This window comes from Puma concolor, chromosome A2, assembly GCF_028749965.1.
Source record: "Puma concolor isolate L17-30 chromosome A2, mPumCon1.1.hap2, whole genome shotgun sequence".
NCBI lineage: Eukaryota > Metazoa > Chordata > Mammalia > Carnivora > Felidae > Puma > Puma concolor.
The window spans coordinates 69,644,281-69,652,324 of record NC_141668.1 but is presented as its reverse complement, the minus strand read 5'-3'; the positions used below and the strand labels follow the sequence as shown (position 1 = coordinate 69,652,324).

The 8,044-nt window shown below is 35.2% G+C and overlaps 1 pseudogene; it reads right to left on the bottom strand.

Annotated features, from left to right (window-relative positions):
• Positions 1-4,101: 4,101 nt before the first annotated feature.
• On the bottom strand, positions 4,102-4,887 carry LOC112866339 (anaphase-promoting complex subunit 16 pseudogene; annotated as a pseudogene).
• Between the last annotated feature and the right edge of the window lie 3,157 nt (positions 4,888-8,044).

Here is an 8,044-nt window from a genome sequence, read left to right as displayed (position 1 = left end):
TATACTCTGATAATCATAGCTTCATAGTAAATCTTAAAATAGTTAATATAATTCCTCCAACTTTCTTTTAAAATTACACTGGCTATTCTCAATCATTTGCATTTCTATGTAATTTTTAGAATTAACTTGTCAATTTCTAAAACAAAACAAAATTCTGCTAAAATTTTTACTGGGATTGCTTTGTGTTTATAGATAAACTTGGGAAGAATATATATTTTAACATAAATGATTCTTTCAATCCATGAATATAGTATATCTTCCCAATGATTTAGATAATCTTTAGTTTCTTTTAGCAACACTTTGTAGTTTTCAATGTACAGGTCCTTTACATAATTTGTTAAATGTATGTCTGGGTATTCTATGGTTATTTTTATATTATAATAAATTTTAGTGTTTAAAATTTTTATTTTCCATTTTTTGTTGCAAGTATATAGAAATATAATGTTGGAAATATAGAAATGTTCTATATTGAAATTTTGTATATTGTATATTCTAAAATCCATTTATTATTATTGCAAATTCAGTTATTGTTCTAACAGTTTTTTAGTGCCCTCAGGATTTTCTATTTAGCCATTTATGCTGTCTGTAAATAAATACAGTTTTATTTCTTCCCTTCCAATTTGTATGTCTTTTATTTATTTATCTTGCCTACTGCAGTGGCTAGAATAGCTAGTAAAATATTGAATGAAAATAGTGAGAGAGGGCAAAGAGGGCATCCTCTCAATGTTCCTGATCTTAGGGAGAAATAATTTAGAGCATCACCATTAAGTATGAAATTTTTTGCAGGATTTTCACAAATGCCTTTTATCAACATGAGGCAGTTTTCTTTTATTCCTATTACTGAGAATTTTTACTACACACTGGTTTTAAATTTTGTCAAATGCTTTTTTTGAATCTGCTAAGATCATAACATGTTTTTCCTTTCTTTTCTTTTAATTTTTTTTTAACATTTATTCATTTTTGAGAGAGAGAGAGAGAGAGCATGAGTGGGGACGGGGCAAAGAGAGAGGGAGACATAGAATCAGAAGTAGGCTCTAGGCCCTGAGCTGTCAGCACGGAGCCTGATGTGGGGCTCAAACCCACGAACTGTGAGATCATGACCTGGGCTGAAGTCAGACGCTTAACTGACTGAGCCACCCAGGTGGCCTTCTTTTCTTTTTTTTTTTAAGTAGGCTCCACACCTGGCATGGAGTCCAATGCAGGGCCTGAACTAATGTCCCTGATATCAAGGCTGAGCTCAGATCAAGAGTCGGGCACTTAACCAACTAAGCCACCCAGTTGCCCCTCCTTTACTTTCTTAATGTAGAGAGTTACACTGAGTTTTGAACAATGAAGCAATCTTGAATATCTAGGATAAACCTGACTTAATCGTGTGGTATTACCCTCATTTATATATTGTTGGATTTTATTTACTAATATTGTTGAGAATTTGTTCTATGAGAGTTATTGGTCTGTAACATCATTTTTTTTGGTATTGTCTTTGTGAGTTTTGTTGTCAGTGTTAGTCTGGCCTCATAAAAGTAATTGAGAAATGTTCCCTCCTCCTCAATTTTTTGTAAAAATTTATGTAATATTGATATTTATTTTTTCTTTAATGTTTGTTAACATTATCAGTAAAACCATATAAGCTTGTAATCTTCTTTGTGGGAAGTTTTTTAATTAAAATTTTAATTTCCTTAATGGATAAGAAGTTATTCATATTTTGTATTTCTTCTTGAGTTCATTTTGGTAAATTTTGTTTTTCAAGGAATTTATCTATTTTATCAAAGTTGTTGTATTAATTGTCAGAAATGTGATTATCATACTCCCCTTTTAAGACCTGTATTATCTGTAGTGATAATCCCTCTTACATTTTTTATTTTGGTAATTTGTATTCTCTTTATTATTGACTACTTTTGTTAGGAGGTTTATCCATTTTATTAATCTATTCAAGTAACTAATGTTTGGATTTGTAAACTTTATTCATTGCCCATTGTCTATTTTAAGGATATCTGCCATCAAGGAATTTTCTCCGTTTTCATTTATCTGAAAATGTTTTTATTTTATCCTTGATTTTAAAGCTTATTATTACTTAACATAGGATTCTAGGTGAATAATTTATTTTTCTTTCAACATTTTAAGGATGCCCTTCTTATCCTGTTTTCCTTTAAATAATGTCTTTTTTGTATATGCTTTTTTTCTTTATCTTCAGTTTTTAGCAATTTGGCTATCATGTGCACAGGTATGGTTTTCTTTAAAATATAGCTATTATAATTACATATATCTATTCTGTTTGGTGTTTGGTGAATTCCTTGGATCTGTAAATCAGGGTTTTGAGGGACTTTTTTTTCATAAAATTTACAAAGTTTTCAGGCATCATATTCTGAATTTTGATTTTTTTTTTTCCTGGCTCAATCTTACTCTCTTCTGATTATAAGATTCCAATTGCACATATGTTAGTAATTTGGTACTGTTCTACAAATTTTTTGAGTCCCTGTTTACTTTTTTTCATTTTTAAATCTTTGGATTTGATAGTTCCTATATATCTAGTAGGTAAAATGACACCTTTACTATGGAATATTTTTATCCAAAAATACCATAGTTCCCCTATTCATATATTTCTTGTACCCTTACATATTGTTAGGTTTTTTTTTTTCTTGCAAAGACCTGGCTTCTTATTTGTGGCTATCTTCATTGATTCATAGTAACTATACATTTCCAAAAATTCACAGTATATTAATAATGCTTTTAATCACAATTATTTCTCAGATTGGTTACTCTGTACTATTTCTTGATAAGTGGAAATTGATTATAATGGAAATTTTATGGCAAATAGTTTTATGGTAGCAAAATCAAAATGCCAAAAGACAAATGACAAACTGAGACAAATATTTGTAATATCTATCACAGAAAAAAAATCGATATTCGTAAAAATAAAGAGCCCTTAAAAACTGAAAAAAAAAGACAAACAATGGAAATGAACAAATATTGCCCCCAAAAAAGACACAAATAAATAGCTTTTAACCATATGGAAAAATACCCAAATTTATTCATAATAAGAAAAACACAAATTAAAACTGCACTGTCACATCTTTTCCCACTTATCAGTTTGATAAAAATTCAAATTTGATGAACATTATTGGTAGCAACACTGTGAAGGAAAGGTGCTCTTGAATTGCTGATTGGGGTGGTAAATTAATACAACTATTACAGAGTAGAATTTAACAACATGTAGCAAAATTATATGTGCATTTACCTTCTTAGCAATACCAACTACTTCTATGAATCTATCCTAACAATGCATGACAAAAAAAGATGTATACAAAAACAATACAATAATACATAAGGCTATCTATTCTTTGAAATAGTGTTTACAACAAAATAAGACCAAAAGTAACCCAACTATCAATCCAATGGAGCTGGCTAAATGAAGTACAGTACATGCATTGAGTAGAGTGCTATGGAGCTGTAAAAGGAATAGAGAGTATGTCTGTGCATGTCCTTGTAGTCATTTCCAGAAAGTATGGCTAAGTAAAAAAGCAAAATGGGGAAAAATACATAGTAGTGTATTACACTACTGTTTATGAAAGAAAGAGAGAAGAACACATGCATTTGCTTTTATATACATTTTAAATTGAAAAGCTAATGAAAAATCATTCTAAGAAGAGGGATGAAATATAGTAGAGAGGACAGGACAGAAGCTACATTTCTCTAGGTGTTCATACTCCAACTAAGCATGGAATCACCCACCTAACACTGGGTATTTATGAAAGAAGGATGTATTTGAGACTCAATTTTTTTTAACTCTTTCAAAGGATTTATTTGCTACAGAATTGCTTGAGCCCACCAATAAAATGAACTCGGGATTTCTTTGTTTAAAAGGATTTTGCTCACAGATTTATTTTTACAAGTGCTTCAACATTCAAAAAGTAAGTATTTTTGCCAGCATTTAGCATGTATCTAGAAGAGGTTAGAAAAAATTGGAATCTATAGAATTAGATGTCTAAAAATAGAAGGAAAAAATGAACATTTTAAAATTCCTCATTTGGACAGGTCCTGAGCTTAAATCACATTCATCTGCAAAGAACTGTTTTAGGTCAGAAATGCTGTGTTTTATAATTCCAGATCCTGATCTTGGATTTGACTGGTGAGGACTCCAGGCACTGCATGAATGACAGGAGTGACGTCATTCAGTTGGCCAATTCTGGCATATGTCCTACCTGGCTTGTAAAGTTTTATAAATATCTTTTAAACCTGATGCTGGTTGTATTAATCTGATTCTCAATACTTTTTCTGAATAAACAAAACTTTTCCCTGCATGATCACACATTTAAGTATTTGTTGCTTGCAGACAGATACAGAGAAACCAAGCATGGATGTGTATCAAACAATTCCACAGTGGAGCTGTGCATCTCTGGGTGGCTGTGTAAGCTGCAAGAAAAGTCCCTCCCAGGGCACTGGCTGTGCACCAGAGGTGGCCATCCGGGCAAGGTCAATCTGAAGAGGATGTGAACACCAGCAGCTGCTCGATGGGTTTAAACCACCACTCATCTGCCTCCAGCTCTTCTACCAAACCAGCTAATTTTTTCATCCGAGCAACTTGCTGATCATCTTTCACCTGTTTAAGCACAGACGTCACTTGGTAACTGAAAACAGATTTTGCAGAGGAATCTCTCAGAGCCATCTTCCAACATCTCTCCAGCTCCCTTGGGGTAGGTGAAAAGGGCTTTCCGTGGTGGGGCAAGGTCTGAGACACTGACACCAGATCCAGTGACAGAACTTCCAACGACCCCAGCAGCTGAGGAGGATGATGAAGAGGCAGACATTTCCTCTCTAGCAGAATTCTCACTTCACTCAAAGGATGTGGCACTTTCCCCTACAGCCCTGCCCCCAGGGGCAGCCAGAGCTGCAGCGCAGGCAGCGTTTAAGAGGAGGACTGGAGACTCAATTCTTTTGTTTTGTTTTGTTTTTATTTTTTTTAATATCAAATTTATTGTCAAATTGGTTTCCATACAAAACCCAGTGCTCATCCCAAAAGGTGCCCTCCTCAATACCCATCACCCCCCATCCCCTCCCTCCCACCCCCCCATCTACCCTCAGTTTGTTCTCAGTTTTTAAGTGGAGACTCAATTCTTAAAGAAAGCACCATGGCATAGGAGAAAGGTTATGTGCTTTTGAGTCAGTGACATCAGGGTTAGGATGCTGACTTTTCCTCCACTGGCCAGTGGGACTTTGGGCAAGTTACTTAACTTCTCTGAGCTTCAGGTTTCTCATGTATAAAATGGAGATAAAATTAGTAACTACCACATAAGATCGTGCAAAGGATTAAATCAAACAAAGTGACTTCACAAAGCAACATTTCTCATTGGGAATATTAGTGACCATAGTCACAATCAGTTTGGAGATGTGGCTAGAAATAGCTTAAACTATGAAAATATGTGAATGATTTAATGAATAAAAATTTTTTTAGAATACTTAAGATTTTCCCTATAAAGAATGTCACTATTATAGTCAATTGTTCTTTCTTGGGAAGGGAAAGCAGTGCAGTTACAGCGCATTGCAAATATGAGCCCACAGCCAGGAGTGGGTCAGGTATATGCATACTCATATGCATACTTGTGTTCATTCCAGAGAAAAATTAGGAGAACAGGTGTTTTACAGGCTAGAACTCAGCAGTAAATAATATATGAATGCTGGACCCTGGATAGCAATCACAATGGGTCTGTGATTACCTCAGTATTTTACCCCGATCATGACAGTCTCCAAAGAAAAAGGAAATGCAGTGAAGAAGGAGGGAGAAACAGGATTTAAGGGTTGTCATAAAAACAATTAAACCATATGAGCAACTGTCATGTAATTAGCAACTTGCCTTTCTGTGTGACCTAGGGGAATGTCTCGAGTTTTCCTCTGTCCTGTTCTTCATTCCCTCAAAAACATTAAAACAAGGGAGTTGGATTGGAGGTTTCCTAACATCTTTCTCAGTTCTGCATCTCCTGAGCTGATGACATAACAACCCCAAACTTTAAAATTCCCATCTAGCACAGTCCTTAGAATGACAGGGGAGCAGGCAATACTTAAAGATGAAGTCATTTCCTTAGCATGTGGAAGTGAGGCTGTGCGATTTGCCATCTGGAGGGAGGTCCTATGGGTTCAACTTTTACCTAAATCTTTCCTGTGAAGAATTGCCATTTATGTTTCTGACATGCGTAATTACTTTTTCTTGGCCTTCAAATTTGAGATCACGGGGGGGTGGGGGGGGCAATCACTGCCGTGCCTGAATGGCTCAGCCAGTTAACGCTCCAACTCTTGACTTTGGCTCAGGTCATGATCTCATGGTTTGTGGGACTGAGCCCCATGTTGCATTCTGCACTGACAGTATGGAAGCCTACTTGGGATTCTCTCTCCTTCTTTCTCTGCCCCTCCCCTGCTTGCTCTCTCTCTCTCAAAATAAATAAACATTTAAATATAAATAAATAAATAAATAAATAAATAAATAAAGCTTGAGATCATTGGGGTTTTGTGGTGCTTTTATCTAAACAAGAGTCAACCAGTCATCTTTTCACAGACTTACACACAGATAAGTAGAAGTATTTACTCTAAGCACCTTAATGGTCCTTCCAAAAAAGAAGTATTCAAAAGAAACACAATTTCTCAGTTGTGACACTACATGTCCCCAATTATCAATTTTCTTTTAGGATCAAAGGATGGAGGACATTAAAGAATTTTGGTGCTAGTTTTATTCAAAAATTTTATAATTACATCAGTCACTCAAATTCCACTCTACTTAATACTGGCTCAGATACATATATATAAATATGGTATTGGATCTTCTTACATAGTGAATGGCAAAGACATTTTCCCTCTAAAATCTAAAATAGTACTTTAAAGAAATATAGGCCAGGGTCGCTTGGGTGGCTCAGGAGGTCAAGCATCCAACTTCGGCTCAGGTCATGATCTCATGGGTTGTGAGTTCAAGCCCTGTGGCAGGCTCTGTGCTGACAGCTCAGAGCCTGGAGGCTACTTCCGATTCTGTGTCTCCCTCTCTCTCTGCCCCTCCCCTGCTCGGACTGTTTTTCTCTCTCTCTTTCAAAATAAAAATAATTTTAAAAAATTAAAAAAGAGAGAAATAAAGAAATATAGGCCAAAGAGCTCCAGTGAAATCAGCTCTGTGATATTCCATATAGCTAAGTCTCTTTTAAAGATTGGGTTCAAATGTCTCTACATGGATTTTCAAATGACTAGGATATCTAGGATATTCTGTCCACTATAGAGGAAGCAGCAATCTGGTTACATAGGAGTTGGCTAAAACATACTCCACATTTACCCAGGTGCAGGCAAGTGCCTCAGGGAACTAGGACACAGGCTGAAGGAGTTTATGATAGGTGCTCTCCACTGCTGGGGGGTCACTACCCATGCCAGTCACCTCAAACACAATGGCTCCTCACATCTCTGATATGTGTCTACTCATCCTAGAGATCTACTTTCCAAGTAAGTCCCTGGAAAGGCAATTGTGTTATAACTTCTTTTACATCATTCTCCTTGGAATACCTCCTGCAATTTTACAGAGCAAACCTAACCATGATCCACATTGCCTCTTTTTTACGACTTAACATTGCTAAGAAGGCACAGTTCAGGGATTAAGCATATTAAATGTAACTACAGGTTTCCTTTGATAAAGCAAATAGTTTATTTATGCAATCCATCAAGCACCTCTCTATTCTAGTTTAAGATATTATTTCATTAGTGCTTAAAATATGCAGGTTTTGTGGCAAATTATTCTGCTTTCACTGACAATATTTCTATAATCGATTCAATCGGTTGTCCACACTGGCAGGGTTTTGTTTTTTGCTTTGTTTTTCAACATATGCAACATGTTTCTTGAGCTTGTAAAAGTGATACATATGTACAATAGAACATTTGAAAACTACAGAAAAGGGAAAGTAATAAAAAATGCTTATAATCCCTTTGCCCAGAGATAATAAATTTTGACATTTTGGTATACTTCTTACTTTAATTGCCTATCATTTTACAAGGTTTCATCTACATTCTTTAGAGCAATCATGGT